This window comes from Alligator mississippiensis, chromosome 1, assembly GCF_030867095.1.
Source record: "Alligator mississippiensis isolate rAllMis1 chromosome 1, rAllMis1, whole genome shotgun sequence".
NCBI lineage: Eukaryota > Metazoa > Chordata > Crocodylia > Alligatoridae > Alligator > Alligator mississippiensis.
Window position 1 is genome coordinate 90598948 of NC_081824.1, and position 19274 is coordinate 90618221.

Sequence of the window (19274 nt, forward strand, 5' to 3'; positions counted from 1 at the left end):
GTCCTTTCCATCAAATTATTTTCATTATTGTATAACAAGGTCCTTTTTGCTTCATGTCCCTTTCTCTTTTCTACACTAACAGATTTTGAATATATATTATGTCAGTTTCTCAGATGCTTCCCTGGACAACAGCTAATACAATAAATGGTGAACTTTGGTCCAAATGGGCACCTATACACATGCATTGAGGCTGCTCCAATGCACTATAATTACAGCATGTCAGAGCATACTCAATTCTATCCAGGGCCCCTTCTATCCAGGGGCTCTTAGAACCCACAGTGAACCCAGAAGCACAGTGGCAGAAAGAGATCTTGGAGTCATTATCAATTCTAAAATGAACATGGGCCACCAATGTGAGGACACAGTCAGTAAGGCTAAAAACACCTTGTCATGTATCCACAGATGCATCATAAGCAGGTCCAAGAAGGTGATCCTCCACCTCTATGCAACACTGGGCAGGCCATAGTTGGAGTGCTGCATCCAGTTCTGGGCGCTGCACTTCAGGAGGGATGTGGACAGCATTGAGAGGGTCCAGAGGAGGGCCACTTGCATGATCAGGGGGCAGAAGGGCAGACTCTATAAGGAGAGGCTATGGGACCTGAACCTGTTCACCCTTCACAAGAGAAGGCTGAGAGGAGATCTAGTGGCTGTCTATAAACTTACCAGGGGGGACCAGAGGGCAATGGGGGAGACCCTGTTCCCCTGAGCACCTCCTGGAGTAACAAGGAATAACGGCCATAAAGTTGTTTGAGAGTAGGTTCAGGCTAGACATCAGGAGGCACTACTTCACAGTCAAGGCGGCCAGGATCTGGAACCAGCTTCCAAGTGGTGCTGGCTCCTACCTTAGGGGTCTTTAAAAGGAGGCTCAATAATTACCTAGGGGTCATTTGAGCTTAAACTTCCCAGGGGTCATATGAGCCCAGTATTCATTCCTGCCCAGGGCAGGGGGTCAGACTTGATGATCTGCTCGGGTCCCTTCCAACCCTACAGCTATGAACCTATGAATCTATGAACCTATGAAATCTTCTAATTAAAGTCCCCCCCCCGCCCCACTACCCCCTCCCCCTCGGATCCTAGAACACATGTATAAATGCCCAATTTCAGCACAGTGTGAGGATGGCTGCTTAAATTGGAAGGAATAATTCCTGGGTATATACAACTGTTACATTTAGATTGCTGTAACCAAGGTTGGGGCTATCTAAATGCTGGGGCATGCAAGTGTTTGCAGGGATTAGGTCACCCTAAAATGGTATACCCAATCTGGAGTTAGGTCTTGTCAGACATGAACTAACTTTAAACTGGCACAGGGTTAACTCAGCAAGTGAGGGTTAACCCAGACTAGCAAATGCTTGCATGCAATTACAACACAGCCCTGGGGCTGGGAAAGCCCCTACGTTTGTGCTGTTTATACCCCTCCAGCCCTGACAAGGCTATTTTTTACCCCGCTCCCCACTCCTGACTAGCTTTCTTCCTGAACTGGGCAGCCCCCCTGAGACCCATCAGCCCTGCCTGGATCTGTCATCACCCCCAGCCCCTGTAAACCCATCAGCTGTCTGCCCTCTCCTCCCAGACCCTCCAGCCCTTCCCCTCATCAACTTATTTGCCTCCACCCCACCCCCATCCCCCGCACCTCCTCCTGGTAAACAGCAAATGCTTGTACACATGAATTCCAAATCAGGTTTAGGTGGATAAATCTAAGATGTCTAAATCTGAGCCAGATCTCACAACCACTTGTTCACATACTTTCTTTCTGAAATGAGAAAGGACAACTTACTCTGGACTTGTTTACATCCAAACTTGTGTTGCCCTGAGGGGTCAGGCCAATGCTCAGGATCTCAATATTGTGCTGTTAGACAGGAGGGCATGGTGTACAATTGCACATGCACACATAAAAATCAATTAAGCACACATACACTCACTAGGTGCATACACCCCTACTAGGCATACACACTCACACTAGCAACTCAAATATACATGTTCAAAATAACCAGTCTAGATTCATGCACACCTATCACCAGTTTAAGCCCATACATGCTACACACACCAAATTTAGACAGAATCAGTTACCAACACATGTACATCCAATATACATAGGTGGATTACTAATTCATATACCACACACACACAGTGATATCTATATATGTATATATGTGTGTATTCACTAATTCACACACATACCACCCACCTACACATACACACAGGTGAGTTCCTAAGTTGGGTGTTGTGATGTGTATGTATGTATGTGCTTGGTGTACTTGGGATACCTGGGGAAAGGTTAAGGTAAGAAAGTAGAAGTGTAGGGAGTGAAAGTTACTGGGACCAGAATTAGAACCGGTAGCCTACAGGGGCCTGGGCTGAAGAACTGAGGCTCGGGGGTAACTTTAGGTTAATTGATCTTAATTGATTAAAAGACAATGCCCAAACCCTGCAGAATAGGGGAATTATGCCAGCACAGAGGCTGGGACCAGAGCCAGAGCTACGGGGGAGCTGAAAAGGTAGGTGGGGAGAGGGAAAATGGGACTAAGGGAAAGTGTGTGTGTTAAAGAGGGGTTCCGGGTATGGGAAGCCAAATGATGGCTCCAGGGTAGCTAGAAAAGCTACAGGGAGCGGCAATAGGTGCTAGGAGCTAGAGAAAGGCTCCAGCTGCTGGAGAAAACTGCAGGACAGCCACAAGGAGCTGGGTAGCTGGGTAGCTGGGGGGTGGGGGGGGATGACTACAGAAGGTGAGGGGGAAGCCTGAAAACAGAGAGACGGACAGCAGAAAATCACAGGAAAAGTGGCAGGAGAGACTGAAAGGTGGCAGGACAGCGGGAAAGCAGAGAAAGGCAGCAGAAAGTCACAGGGAAAAAGCAGTAGATGGCACGGGAGGCTGAAAGGCAGCAGGGAGAGCAGGAAAGCAAGGAGAGGCTGAGAGGTGGCAGAAAAGGGAAGATGGAATTGGGAGGAGATCAGGAAACTAGCGGGGGGGGGCTGGAGCTGAGAGAGAGAGAGAGAGAGAGAGAGAGAGAAAACGAGGCTGGAATTTAAGATAGAGAAGGGACTGGGATTCAGTAAAACATGACCCAACTCGGGGTTGCAAATGACAGTGGTTTTATTGAACAGGGGAGATGGTGACACATTGCCTTATTGGTTCCCTTGCACCCACACACACACACAATGGCAGCAGGGGTTAGAGAGGCTTGGTGCAGGAGCTGAAGTCCACTGAAGTCCAGGAGGAGAGAGAGACACAGAGAGAGACAGAGAGAGACAGAGAGAAAGTCCAAATTGTAGGAGGAGGTGTGCAGGTAATATCTACCTATCCCAGGCTGGAAGTTGATCCTCGATGGCCAGTCCGGGTCTCCTTCAGCTCGGTGATGTCCAAAGGGGGTCACTGGCATGGCCTTTGGGGTGGATAGGTGATGTGAAGCTAGTGTGGTCCAGATGGAAATGGTGTTCCCCTGGGTCTGTCTTCACTGCCCCTTTTTATAGGGGCAGACCTTTTGTAACCCTAGTGACAGGAGGCATGCCTAGGCAAGGGTCAGCCCTTGGCGTACTGAGCATGTGTGCTCCATGCAGGGATGTGAAGTTTTGGGTGTCTGTAATGGTGGGGTACAATGGTAGAGTTGCTGGTTCTGCAGGGTCTTTTGTCTTTCAAATGCTGGGTTCTTGTCTCTGTTCCTGGGTGAGGTCCGTGGTTCCTGGATGAATCAATGTGAGGTGATGGCCTGGTCATTACAGGCTGTTCAGTAGAGGCCTGCTACCATTGTATTTCAATCATTCCCAATCACTCTCATTCATCCAGGAACCAATTTACATGGGAAAGGTACATGAATCATACAGTTGCAAAACAGGGGATGCCCGGGCAGAGGACACAAGATGGAGACTTGACATACAAAATGGAAACTTGACATTACTTTGGTTCACTTACAAACACAGGCCTAAACCATACAATATCCATATCAAATAATAAAAATCAATGCAAAAATGATAATAATACAATATACAACAGTAAAAATCAATACAAACCTAATAATAATACAATATAAAACAGTAGATATCCAAAAACTTGCTACCAAAATAAAAATGTTAAAGCTTATCCTAAGTCTGAGCTCGCATATGCTTGTCTATAGGGAATAGAGAGGGAGAAAAAGAAAAGCCAGAAATAATTGGGGAAGGGAAGGAAATGCATATATATATATATATATATATAAAAGAAAAACTGGGGGGTTTGCTACACTTGTAAACAAAGTACTTTAGTCCAAAACCCTTCCCTACAGTTCCACATTTCCAAAATGATTCATATTTTAAAGAATAAGTACATAGGATCATTAAACACCTAGCCAAATTTAATCAAACCCTGATAACATAAAAATACAAGCTTGAATTTTTAAACAACAGTTTTCAAGAACATAAATCTGAACTGTTCTCTACACTCAGAAAATGCTGAAACATTGACAAAAGATGAAAACTTTATCATATTTCATTAACAATTTTCCGTTACATATTATTAGAAATTGTCATATTACCCTAGAGTCCAGCACAATCATGGATCTCTATTAACTTAACTGTAGAGGGTTTTGTTGCGGGGGGGGTTTCTGATATAACTGTTAAACTACACAATACTGCTCTTTCCTTCTGTCAGAATATGGCTCCATCAGATTAACCATCTGGCCTGAAATACTTTCCTTTCCTGTTAAAAATCTGTTCTATATTCCACCCAGAAGAGTTTCTGAACACAAAAGGGCTATTCAGGCCTAGCCATTTATCTGACAGAACAGACTTCTTTCCAACTGCAGATAGACTCACAGCTGTGATGGTGCTCTGTAGAGAGCAATTTCCCAACCACAAGAGAAACTGTTTATTAAAAAGGAGAACCTATTCTCTGATTCAGAAGGAAGACTGTATTATATGAGTGTGTACTGTCAGTATTTCTCTACCTATTTGTAAGTCACAGACAGCTAAACTGCCCTAAACAGCTATGAGTCTGATTCTTTGAAACAATATACTACAACTATGGTATATAATATGCTTGACATAGCATTCTGGGAGGACAGGTGATGGGGGGAAAAAAAGCCTTTCACCTCTGAGGCACCAATTCAGAATTGGCCTATAACAGAACGCTATACAAAATATTATCATATGCTTCCTACTCCTACGTTAGGGAGGATAAATCTTATCTCTGTACCACAAATAAGGTACCTCAGGCTCCAAGAGCTCCCTCAACTTTAGAAACAAAATTCAACTCCACATTTCGTAGTTAGCAGTTTCACCTCTGAGCAACCATCCCACAATGCCATACTCAACTTGGAAGGCACAGAAGTCACCTTCTTTCATTTTACGTACCAGAAAAAATATGAAAGGAGAGAGGAGTGGGGCTAAAGTGGGATGCAGGTGATGAAACAGCGACTGGATTAAAGATTACCCTAAAATTATTAAAAATCTTCTTTGAACCTATCTCTGAAGCTACACATTGAGAGAACGGGTTATGTCTGCTCAGGGAATACATATTGGAGCTGCTTCCTTCTTTCCACTTGAGCATAATTTTGAAAGGAAACTAGTCAGTGAGTACTCGTACTTCAGCAAAGTCATTTTGCCTTTCTAGGTTTCCCTTCGAACTAGAAACAGACTACCCAGTACTTCTGGCTAAACACAATTTTAGGCCATGTAGGAAAGGCATTGAATACTCATTATTTCCTCCCATAGCATAACCTGCTGTTACACGACTGGAAACGTTCCTTTCACCTCAGCTAAGCAGAGGAAACACATGTGGGTAATAGAAGAAATTCTGTTACTTAGTTTAAAAAACAGCCAGTTCGTGACTATGAACAAAAAGAAATTTAGAGAACATCACAGTCAGCAGCTATGAGTGAATAGAAACTACTAGTAATTTGGAAGCTGGTTAGAGAAGAAAGGCTGCACATGAAGCATCTGGTGGATGGCAGAGTACTAATAGTTGCAGGAGCAGGGGTGACCTGAATTAAAGATTTATGGGATGACTGTACATGCTGAACTGGAGAATAGCATGGAAAGATTGCTTCCAGTAGTTCTCCAAGTTTGTTGTACATAAAGTATTCTCTGAGAGGGGGTGTAGAGGGGACTTGTGTGCCTTCGTACTCCCAGTGACCCCCTGCAACGGGGCTGCTTACAAGAGACATGGGGAACTGACCAACAGTACCTTTTGGTTTACTTGCTTTGTTTCAGATCTTGTGTGAAATCACAGACAGATCGTATGGATCATTTTCCACCTCCTTTAGGTCAGAGAAGAGTAAGGTTCTTTCTTCATGGGCAGAACCTCATTTCTGCACAGAACCCCACCGAAGTCAAAAAGCGCAGAAGTCAACCCAAAAGGAGTTTACAAGCTCATGACGTAATTATTTTTTGGTAGTCACTGCAGAGAGAAAGTAGGTATTTAGTTAGAGCCCTTTAGCCAAAAAAAAAAGAAAAAAAGCATGTATACTAATTTCAAGTCTAGTTAAAATTTTAAAATGATTTGTTGGAGTCTAAAGATAAAGGCTCATATTTTCAGATTATCTTTGCCAACACGAGGCCTTTTTTTAGCTTTCGGAGCATACAAGTTTTATTTCACTTTGTTTGTTGTGCTTTTCCCTAAGAAATGTTGTACTCCTTCCATGTGATTTAATTACAAACCTCTTGTCCACAGCATTATAGATTTATTTCTATTTTCTAAACCATGTTCTTCCTCCCAACTCTATTTTCCTTTTGGCAAAGACTTCTTTACCACTGTGGGCTTCACTTTAATTGCATGTTATGTTTTTCTTGCAGCCTGAATGATCTCCTCATATAACCCCTAAACTTTTACAGTCCCTTTGTTCTCCTTTTAATACAGCTTTCTTCACATTTAGAAAGAATGTGCCTGCCACCTGACTGTTCTCCTGATATCATCTTGTTGTTACAGGGACCAAGAGGCCTGTTCATGAATCAAAATGTGAGTGTTTCACAACCACATGTATAAGAATTTAAGATGTCAGTCTCCTGATTTCCCTAGGGATACACGAGCAATCCTCCAAATATTCAAAAACCAGAAGCAACCAATTACTTCTGTCGCTACAATGGTGAAATGCGAGAGAAGGCAGGGTGGGCACAAAAACACAGTCAAAGGGAAAGCCCTAGGAAAAAATAAGCTGTATTTATTTTCTAATTCATAGAACCATTCAAGCATGTCATCCCCCCATCCTTTCAAGCTGTTCACTTTTATGTTTCTTCCCACTCCCCTGTCAATTTAAAACCAGATTATGTACTCTCACGCCTGTTTGTGAGCAGTTACTAATAAAAATAGCCCCATTAGCTTCAGTGGGACTATTCATGCAAGTAATTGCTTACCCATGGGAGTAAAAGGTTGGAAATCAAATGCTTAGATTGTACAATCTTTGGAGAAAAAAAGGAAGGCATCTTCAGTATATTCTGTAACACAGCAAATACAGTTTTGAGTTTTCAAAACTAACATCATTTGAAACACATGATCCACATGTTTCTAAGTACAGCAGGGAGTCAGACCATGGTTCCAATGCATCGTTATACTAGGGAATACACTTTTATCATTATGTTTCTTTCAGTTATTTTTAACACAATTATCCATAAGCACAGATGAGGGATAGGAAAATGGACCACTGTGAGAAGGCCTACAGGTCAGTTCCAGAGGTGAAGTAGGCTATGTGGTTTGAAAGAGAATAACTCCATAAACTGGAGTAATACTGAGACTACAGAAAGGTTAGGGTATAGTAGGAAAAATCAGGAACACAGAGTATGTACAGGCTTCTCCTTTATGTGTAAATACCATGATTGTTGCACAGTCCTTCAATGAAGCAGACTGAGCTGCCTGCAAACACCACAGTGGAACTGACCTTTTCAATCTGTGTATCCATTTCAAGGCCTGAGGAGATGCTAACTGTGCCGACAGTTAGTGTGAAACCTGAACATTTTATTGAATACAAAGTGACTGACTTAAACACATAAATAAATTTCTCCCAGAGATAGTGTTGAAAGGGTTTCTTCACATGAGTCTCCTAGAGAACATTTCCCAAAAAATTACTTTGACCCAAGAGTCATCAAACTGACAAGAATGCCAGTTAATCAAGGAGAAGACTCCAGTCATTCAGCTGATAGCATGTGGACAGACTCCTGTAACTGCATACAGCCCAGCAAAGATCTTCATGTTTCCAGTTGCTTACTTCAATTTTAAAAATTCAAAAGCAACCATCCCTAAGTAGAAAACAAATGTTTTATGTGCATTTTAAGACTTAAAAAATTGATAAAAGTACACATCATCCAAAACTGGGAGTTTGCCATTTAGAACGATACACACCTCACTACTAGCTATTGTTTAAATACTACAGTTTTAGGCAAGGCCATTTTTTCTCTCTCTTTCTAAATAGATAAACATTTGGAAAACAAATAGAACTTACCAAGCTGACAATGTGATTTATAAATTTAGGGGGCAGGGGAAAAGCATTCAGAAAAACAATATAAAGTTGTTTTTTTTCCAGTGGGTACACAGTTCAAATAGTGTCTGTGCCATATGGAACATTGATGATTTATAACCCGGGGACTTGAAGCTAGCTAAATGTGTAACTCTATTCCCAGAATATTTATTAAAAAGAAGAGCAGTTCCCCTGCAGAATAGCATTTGCTATGCAAATTTTTCCTGTTTAAAAAGAAAAAAAATCCAGAATTTAAAGGGCCAATATTTCTTTTGTTTTAACAAGGAGTCTTAACAGAGTAGATTATCCTTACTTATTTATTTACTTCCAGGTCAGCCAATGTATCTGGGAGATGTTAAAAAACATTAGTAAAGAATCTAAGGGCATTTATATACATGGTCCAGGAGGTTTTCTGTGGGGGGGGGGGGGGAGCATTTTAGTTAGAAAGGCTCTGAAAGCTTCTTTAATTAAAGTGTCCAGAGCATCACATGTATCAGCATCCCTGCACTGAAAAATGGTGGCAGGGTGCTTTAACTAAAGCTCATCAAACGAGCTTTAGTTAAAGCACCTCCACCACCATTTTTCAGTGAGGAGACACTGATACACATGATGCTAAAGTCTGCTGGAGCGTGGTAATTACTACACTCCAGCAGACTTGATTAATTGAGTCTGCTCCAACACACTGTAATTACAGCACATCAGAGCAGCTTCACTGCATGTGTATAGGAGCCCTAAGATTGTGAGCTAACACTGGCTACTGTCTCATGCTGCTGATTTTCTCAATCAGTTAGGTGAAGCAAGATGCCTTGCTGATGTCTGAAAAATACTGTACCAGAATCTGGAAACTGCTCTGATAGCAGTATCAGGTACAATTGGACAATGCACAAAGGAGATGTGATATTAAATATAGTGGTAAGGAAAAAATATTACCTTAAAACTCCTAAACATGTATAAATACATCTCTTAAAAGGTCACAATTCTAATATAATAAAGGGCTTAATCTGTTTGTCTGTGTGTCTATCTGTGTGTCTGTCCATAATGCTTCTGGGCAACTGTGCATGCGCAGATGAGAGGGCTGGTAGCAATTGGCTGCAGGGGTTCCACCTCCTCAGGCAAGGAAGGAGGAGCACCACCGCACTGTGGGAGGAGGCAGAGGCAGAGCTGGAAGTGGCAAGGGGGAGGGTGGAGCCGCTGCCTCCTTAGGCAGGAGGGGGCTCCACGGGAGGAGACAGAGGTGGGTGGACAGGGGGGAGGGAGCTGCCACCACCTCCACCTCCTCATTTGGAGGGAAGCCCCACTGCTCCCCAGGCAAAGGCAGGTAGGAGGGCAGGGGGGAGAGAGCCGCCACTGATGCCACCACTTCCTCAGGTGGAGGGAAGCCCCACTGCTCTGCAGGCAGAGGTGAAGGCAGAGGCAGGCGGGTGGGTGGGGGGGAGCTGCCACTACTGCTGCCACCTCCTCAAGCAGAGGGAAGCCCCACTGCTCCATGGGAGGAGGCAGAGGTGGGCAGGCAGGCAGGGGGGAGGGAGAAGCCACCACCTCCTCAGGCGGAAGGAAGCCCCACTGCTCCACAGGAGGAGGCAGAGGTGGGTGAGTGGGCAGGAAGGAGGGAGCTGCTACCAATGCCATCACCTCAGGGGGAGGGAAGCCCCACTGCTTCACAGGAGCAGGAGGAGATAGGTGGGCTGGGGCAAGCGAGCTGCTGCCGCTGTCACCACTGCTTCCTCAGGAGGAGGGAAGCCCCACTGCTCTGCAAGAGGAGGCAGAGGAGGGTGGGCAAGCAGGGGGGAGGGAACCACCACCACTGCCACCACTGCCACCACCTCCTCGGGTGGAGGAAAGCCCCACTGCTCTGCAAACAGAGGCAGAGGTGTGCGGGTGGTGCAAGGAGGGAGGGAGCCACCACCACTGCCACCACCTCCTCAAGCAGAGGCAAGCCCCACTGCTCCATGGGAGGAGGTGGAGTTGGGCGGGCTGGGGGAAGAAAGCTGCTGCTGCCATTGTCACTGCCACTTCCTGAAGAGGGAAGCCCCACTGCTCCATGGGAGGAAGCGGAGGCAGAGGTGAAGGCAGAGGCAGGTGGGGGGAGGGAGCTGCCATGCTGGAGACTGGAGGAGAAGGCAGTGGCGTTGGAGGGACTGTTTACATGGCCAGCCCTGAAAGGTGAGCAAGGGGTGGGGGAAGCATGTAAACCCTCCCTTAAACACTCCGTCATTCATGACGTACAATTGGCTAGTACTATATACCTACCTCCAAAGTATGATCTGCAGATTAAAAAAGTGAAGACACAATAAAATATAATATAGAAGTCAACACATCTAGGGAAAGGAAGAGAAAGAGACATAAATCACAGGTCTTCTGGCCATTCAGTATAGTTTCCTCAGCCTCTGAGGGAAAAAAAAAACTGTGAAAAGGGATTTTGTCTTTGATCCTGCATTTCACCAGATAGGGTGGTGATTTCAACCATGGCCAAAAGTAGAAAGCAGCAGTAGTCTGAGTTTTGCAACCAATTTTCACAGGGGATCAAATTATTTGGATAATAAACATGCAGGACTGAATCTGTTACTGATGTCACTTTACAACACAAGCACCCCATGTATCACACAAACTGAATTATTTATCTGAAACATCTGATCATTTATCTGTACCCTCATTTGGCTATGAAAGTAATAAGCACTGTATAAAATGCCACACTTGCAGTAACTAGCTTTTAGGAGAAACCTCAGCATACACAATATATCTTGTGTGATTCACCTCTCATTTTTCTTTATTTTTGATGGTACCAAAAAGATGGGTGAAGGGGGGTGAAGAGGCCTGTAAATCGTATCTTTAAAACATTATTATTCAGTCTACACTCTGAGTGAGTGGTTTAATTGATTTCTGTTCCTAAAATGATTGATGTTTGGTATTCCATGTGCTGTTGAATGCCACCTGTTCTATAATCTTTCTAATCACTGAATTGCCGTGTTGTACCAGCTCATAATACCTCCACCTTGGAGTAAAATGACAGACATTTCTAAAGGCTTGTTTTATGCCTGTATGTGATCTGCTGATGTATTAGGATCTTAACTGTCATATTATAAATCCAAAGCTGCTGTTTAGAGCCTGGAGGGGGTCTGTTCTGTATCCCTATTTACTCTCCAAGGCACTGAACAGAAAGCACTCAGGTGCTGAACTGTCCTTCCCTTTCTGTGAGAAAATTTTATTTTCTAAGGTAACATAGCTTAGAGTGAGACTGAACTGCAGGGGGTTCATCTTAAAATTATTATTACTATTAAACTGTGGTGTTATCCACAGAACGAACTATTTTTTTTAAACGTTGGCTGTAAGAATGATGCAAACCTGAGGGTATCTTTCATATTTTTCACTCTACAATACAAACTTGTTTATGAGATCACACCACACAGCTGTGCAGCAAGTACATATGCTTATGGCTATGGCTATGATAAATTCTTTGAAGAAAATCCCTTCTGTAGGAACATCAGTCAAGAGCCACAGAAAACAGAATGTACATTCCACCCCATTAGTCTCGGAGCATCTTGCAATGTGCAATGTACAATGTGGTTTCAAGCTTATCTACAAAACCTTTCATAAACATATTTATTTTTTAAAAAGTACTTTTACTGTCAGTCTAAAAACTGGAGCACGTAAAATAAGTACCTCTCGGGATGTACAGTGTGACGCCTATCTCTTAGGCTCATCCACAAATACTATACTTTTTTAAATTATTTTTTGTGAAGGAAATTTCTGGGTTGGTTTTGGGGGGGGGGTTTGGAAAAGTGGGAACTTTAAAAAATAAAAGAACATATCAATCTTAACACAAGCTCTAGTTAATTTATGCTTTCACAGATGCAGCAGACGAAAATAGCAAGCAATAGTTCAGTAGGGCAGAAAAAGGGAAATGCATCAAAAATACATACAAATAACTTCAAAGCTTGTCATTGTGGCAAAATGCCTTATATAGAACCACCCTCATGGTTACCAGATTTATTCTCTTAATCATCTTGTAAAATATTTATTAAAGTAATATTTTGAAACAAAGCACATTTTCTGCTTCGTGAACATAAAAAGCACAGCAATGATATGGTACATTTACTGTTCAACATGCATAAGGTTTAATTAAAGAAAAACACATCTATTATTTATGTCAATATTGGATGTACATGTTTAATAATCCCAAATAGAAAAATTTATTTTCAAACAATTATGTATATTAGATTCTGAATATGATTCATGTTATTTGTGAAAAATTCCATCTTTATCCTTGTTAGAGTCTGATAACAGTTTCATAATAGTTCAGTAAACTCCAGCATTGTTGGCTTTTTTAAATAAATAAACAAACAAGTTTAGCTTTTTTTTCAGAGCAGGATGCTGGAGATTCACCCATACAGCTCCTGTTAATATCAGGTGGATTTATACAGCTAAATCCCCACTTGTACTGCTTTGAAAACATAGGAGTAAGCATGTTTATTATAAAATAGTTCATAAAACATGTCTGAAGCTTATTCTTTAATAAATTGCAGCAGATTAATTTACGAAAATGATTACATGAATGAATAAACATCCTATTCTTTGTATTCTTATGATGCCCTTAACCATCCAGGTTAATAAGACAGACTGGAACAGTGAAAGCTCTAAATTCTCCATTTATATTGAAACGAAAAAGCTTCCAGGAAACTGAAATGAAAATCCTCAGCTCAGCTGCTTATTTTGTTGTTTTATATAGTAACTGATCAAGAAGCTGTAGCTTTTTGGTTTTCTTTCACACCACAGTGTAAATGTACAGCAATGACCATCAATTTATTCCTGAACTTAAAATATTATTGGCAACTTTTGTGCTGCCACATGAAAATAGCCTCTTGTATGAGTTCTGTCATTTTGGAATAGAATTTTATTTTAAAATGTAAAACCTCTGAAATGGCCTAACCACTTGATATTACAAGACACAGCGTAGAATCATAGAAAAATAAGGCTAGAAGGGACTATCAATAATGGATATTCCACAACTGTGCTAGATAACCTGTTCCTGTACTTAGTTATCCTCACAGAAAATTTGTCTTAATAACCAACCGGATTCATCTTTGTTGCAATTTAAGACCATCATTTATTGTCCTTTCCTTTATAGGTACAGAAAATAGTTGATTGCCATTTTCTTTATGATAACCCCTTTTTGTATTTAAAAATAATTATCAACCCTCGCTCCCTCTCTGTCTTCTCTATTCTAGACTCCAGTTCTTCCAACTTTTCCTTACAGGGCATGTATTTCAAACCTCTAATAATTTTCCATTCTTTTCTCTAGACTCTTTTCAATCTGTCCACATCTTTCTTGAAGTTCAGTACCCAAAACTGGACACAGTATTCCAGATGCTGAGAAGTGTCCCCCATCTAGTTACTAATACTATGGCTAGTTGCAGCTGCATTTGGGGTGGAGAGCTGGATTTACTTGCTGAACCTTGAAATCATTGGACACTTCAAGATGTAGGACCGAATTTGATAAACCACTGATCCAATGTAGTTTAGCAATTTTTCTGTCTATGCTATATTTCTATCTTAATATATCTTCAACACAGTGAGGAAATGAATAAACATATAGGCTCACTGTGGTCATTTAACAGCAATTCCCGTGAAAGACAGAAAGAATTACTGAGTTTAGGAAAGAAAGAAAGAAAGTTAATAAATCCATAAACTGCCAACACTTCTCCTCTCAAATGACTTCCTTCTTCATTTGGCCAGTGTCCTAATGTTTATAGGCCCAATCATGCAATTAGGTGTCAGAAACATACAATTGCATTTAACATCACTTGGATTCATTCTGTTAAATCTTCATTCACTTTGAAACTGTGGGAGTAAGCATATTTAATATAGATAGTCCATAAAACTATCTCAAGTTTATTCTCTCAGATGTGGCTTCAGATTGATTTACTAAAATGATTATATGATGTCATAAATGAAGACAATGGGTTTGAGCCTGATATTTAATTTAGGAGTTTGTGGGCAGTAAGGATAGGATCTGACATTGCAAATAATTTGCAAGACACAGTAAAACCTCATTAATTTGTTATAAGATAGTTCAAAGTGTTAGATACCTCAAAGCTATTGTCACTCCCTAGCTAAAAGGATAGGTCTTTGTAGACTTTACCATACAGATAATTTGAAATACACATACTTCAAAATTCAAAGCTGTTTTCTGGTCCCTTGGACCAGGAATACTTTATTAATTTGAAACACAGGTAACCAAAAAATGCCCACTTTGAAATACTGTAAATGGGTTAGAAATAGACACATCAATAGTAATTTGCATGTATCCAAATTGCTATGGGTATGTACAGACTTAGTTTACCCACATGCAGATCTTGCTAAATGATAAAAATGAAATGAGGTGTTATCCTAATGGCTAATTAAGCAGATGTCATAGGATGTAGCAGAAGGAGTTATTAACGTAGAGCAGCAACAATGATCTAGGGGCACTGTTTTTTCTGCTTAGATCAATCTAAGTGTGGAACTGCCCCACCAATGCCCCCTCTCCCCCAGTCCCACCAAAACCCCCATGGACCCAATATCCCCAATCCCATGAAACTGTCCCCAGTCCTGACAACCTCTGATCCCGCCCCGAATTGTGAACGTAGCTGGGTCTACTGCCCCTACCATATGCCCCAGTAGACTCCCCTATGAAGTGGCACTTGTTGTCCTGAGGTCCAGCTGCTCCACATGCTTCTGCTCCCTCGGGCACTCCTGGGCCAAATCCTGATCGTGCCAAACTGCAGTTTTTCCAGCCTATGGACCATTGTGCAGTTCCAGCAGGGAATGCCATACTATAAGAGCCTGGCAGGTAATGTCCAGAGAATGAGCAGGGGCTACACCCCCACCGCCTTGAAGTATGAGGGTGAGGGACAGCCGGAACAGCTGGGCATGAGGACCCACCTCTAGGCATTATGTGATGGTCCTAGAGACCTCCCTGCCATGGGAATTCCTGGAGGGTGGGAGTGCATAAGGGGGTGGAAGCATGCAGAGCCATCAGGGCTCAGCACAGTAAGTGCCAAGGAACAGGGGGGTGCTCAGGAGTGGGAGGTGGTGCAGCAGCCCCAGCTATATGCATGATCAGGGACAGGATCAGAGGTTATTTGGATTAGAGGCAGTTTTGTCAGACTAGAGATTCTGAGTCTATTGGGGGACTTGTGGGGGTTGGCAGTACAGTTCCACACTTATTCTAAGCAAAAGAGAAAAGAGCATTGTTACTGAACTACATTAGGTACTCCTTGTGTGACATCCCATAAAATCTGCTTAATTAATCACTGGTTTGTTCTGATTAGTTAGTAAGGTCTGCACATGGGTGAACTAAGTCTGTATGGACCAAAAGTAATTTGCATATACACAAATTGCCATCAGGACATTTATTCCAAACCTGTTTACTTTGAAGTCAGTATCGTTTGGTCTCTTGCATTTCTAATTAATTAGGTTTTACAGTAGCATTTATGTATATAGTAATGGAAAGCTAACATTTTCAATAAGAGGACCAAGTAAGAGAATAAAAACTAGCAGGTTCTCCTTCCCTTCCACCTCACAGAAGACTTGGAACAGAAAATATGACAGGATCTGGTTCACTTTTTACAGCTCAGCAGATAACCACTGGGCGAAAATATTGGAACTGCTTCATGTCTTTGGGAAGGTTTTGTTGTTAAAGATTTGGCTGGAAAAAATAGTCTTTGTCCATTCTATCTTACTAAGAACTATGGATGCTGGTAACATTGTTGTCTTTGCCACTGCTGATAACTCTAAGCTGACACGCACTTTCAGCCATAACTGTGTATGTTATCTGTCGTTATTTTTTAAGCACTTCAGCTCAGTCAACCATTGACAACTGCCTCCTGTTCCCTCAAGGCAAGCTGTATCAACAGTTCAGTAAGCTTGCCAAATGTTTTACTTATATTTAAAGGAAAAACAGCCAAAATACTGAGTATTTAACACTTTTCTGTAATAAAAGCAGCTCCATTCTGGTGGAAGAGGTGAATCTACAAGACCCATTTCTGTCAGTACAATCTTTTCTCTTCAGTGTCTAGCATCAGTTATTTGTAAGGTTTTCTTTTTCATGTTCCATGCAGGGAGTTGAGGGAATAGTAGTAATTCTCATTATCATCTACTGTTTCATTTCAACCTGCATAAAGTTTGTACTCACTGGGCTCATCTACACAAAACGCTAACTACGCAGTAGCCTAAAAATACTGCTCAGTAGCATGTCACAGCACAAGCAGTGCTAATACAGTACTTCACCGTATGATTAGGTACTATGCAGTAACATCACTAAAAAGGCATGCTACTGTGCAGTATTGCCGGTTACTGCACATTAATTTAGCACTTGGTTATACAAATTCTAAACTTAATGCACAGTAACTACAGCACATTAATGACCATGCAGATGCATTCACTGGGCTTTTCCTAATGTGTATTTCCAAATGCACATTAAGCTGCCTTAATGCTCAGTAACAGGTTCTAAGTTACCCTTTATGCACAGTAGCCTATTTACTGCACATTCATGTAATAGTACTTTTTAACTGATGTTTGATGTGCAGTAAAATTAGCTACTGTACTTTAAAGTGCACATGTAGACATGTCCACTGAGTGTATCTATGCATGTGCTTTACTGATCAGTAGACTAATTTGCTGCACAATGGGCACATCTACACATGTACTTTAATGTGCAGTAGCCTGTTTTACTGCACATTAAAGCATCACATAAAAACTGCTCTATTATGTTAATGCATAGTAAAATGGGCTTCTGCACTTTAAGTGTCATTTAAAAACCACGTGCATTCATTATTGCACATTAAGGCAGCCTAATGTGCATTTGTTTAGTACCTCACAATGGAGGTACTCAATTTAATATGCATTAGGAAAAGTATCTTAATGCACATGTAGATGCACCTAATAAAGCATCACCCTCTACATGTGTGCTGTAATTAGAATGGTGTAGACTAATTTACTGAGCCATTGGATAGTCCCATCAGACATCAGTACTATCCAAATGCAAAGCAAATTATTGTGATTAACCACACGTATAGACAGTGACATAGGTGAAAATTGAACCCAGTCAGCCCAGGCACCAGGGGGCCACACTCCTGTCTGCTACTGAGCAACCACATGGCTCAGCAGCTGCAGGAACCACATGGTACAGGTACCACCTGACACAGTCACTCAGAGACTGGGGCAGAACCCTGGGCCCTCTCCCAGCCTGGGGCTCACCCCAGAGGCTGCTGCCAGCCTGGGGCTAACTCTGGAGGCTGCTGCCAGCCCAGGACTCACCCCAGAAGTTGCTGCCAGTCAAAGAGTGATACGTTATCACTCACTGGGTGTGTTTACACACTGCCGTATGGCAACGTTGCTATGGCTCCCCTATGCAGTACAGATGGTTACTGCACCATACACACAGCACACGGTTAGATTTCACTACTTCATTGCCATAGTGGCACACTATACCCAGGGAGTGTGTCACTACAGTGACATAGCTGGTGATCATGTGTAAACACACGTGAACACTATATCTCCATGGCGTGCCACATGGCACCACACGGCAATGTGTAGATGTGCCAAATATGTGATAGTGATATCCAAGGTTTTCATACTGTGTCTCATGGCATCATCTTAATATCAGAATACCACCCAAATAAAATAGACCCCCTGTAGACAACATTGTGCTTCAGTCTATAACCCCTTTTGGGTAATAGAAATTCTGTTTGAGATACTATCACTGATGTTTATGTTGTTGAGGATTTCATTTATTTACAGTGATTGGGTACACATTTTCTTGGAAGTAGGCATACAGCAAAACCCCCCAGTTTTTCTTAATTTTTTTTTCTTTTAAAATTCATTCCCTCCCCTTCCCCAACCATTTCTGACTTTTTCTTTCCCTCTCTGTTCCCTACAGATAAGTATAAGTGAGCAAAGACATAGGATAAGCTTCAGCATTTTATTTTGGTAGCAAGTTGTATTTGTTTTGTTTTTACTCCTTCTTTGTATTGTATAATTATTATGTTTATATTGATTTTTACTGTTCTATATTACTGTTTTACTGGTACTATATGATTTAGGCCTACATACGTAAGTTAGCATAAGTCATGTCAAGTTTCCATTTTGTTTGTCAAGTCTCCATCCTATTCCCAGGCCTGGTTGTGTAACCCATGACTCACACCTACCCCTCCTATGTAACTTCGTTCCTGAATGAATGGGGATGAATGAGGGTGCTTGAGAGACAATGGCAGTAGGTCATTGGCAGTGGGTCTAAAAATAGCTTCCTCTGAATGACCGAACCATCAACACCAATACCTGGACCAACAACCCAGCCCTTGGAACCACCCTCAACATTCAAGAAACAAAAGATGAGGCAACCCACCATTGTGCCAGGCTGCACATGCTCAGTAAGAACACCTGGAGCCCTCTGGAACAGGACTGACCTTGCCTGGACAGGCCCTTCCCATAGGAGATCAGAAGTAGTCTGCCCCATAAAAGGGGTAGTGAAGACTGACTCCTTGGGATGCCCTCTCCATCTGGACCAACACCATGCCACACCACCTATCCACCTAGTGGCCCTGCCGGTGACCCCCCTCTGGACAACACCTACTGGACAAGGACCCCTTTCCAGCCTTGATAGGTAGCTATCACCCCCACCCCCTCTTCAACCAAGGACTTGGACTCTGCTTCTCTTCCCCATCTGGACTCCAACCCTTCCACTGAGTCTTTTTCTTCTGCTGCCATTGTGAGTGCTTGTGTGTGTGTGCGCGCATGTGTGTGTGAACCAATAACTTCATGGGGCTGTGTAGTGTGTTGTCTCTTTAATAAAACCTGTTATTTTGAAACCCCAAGTTG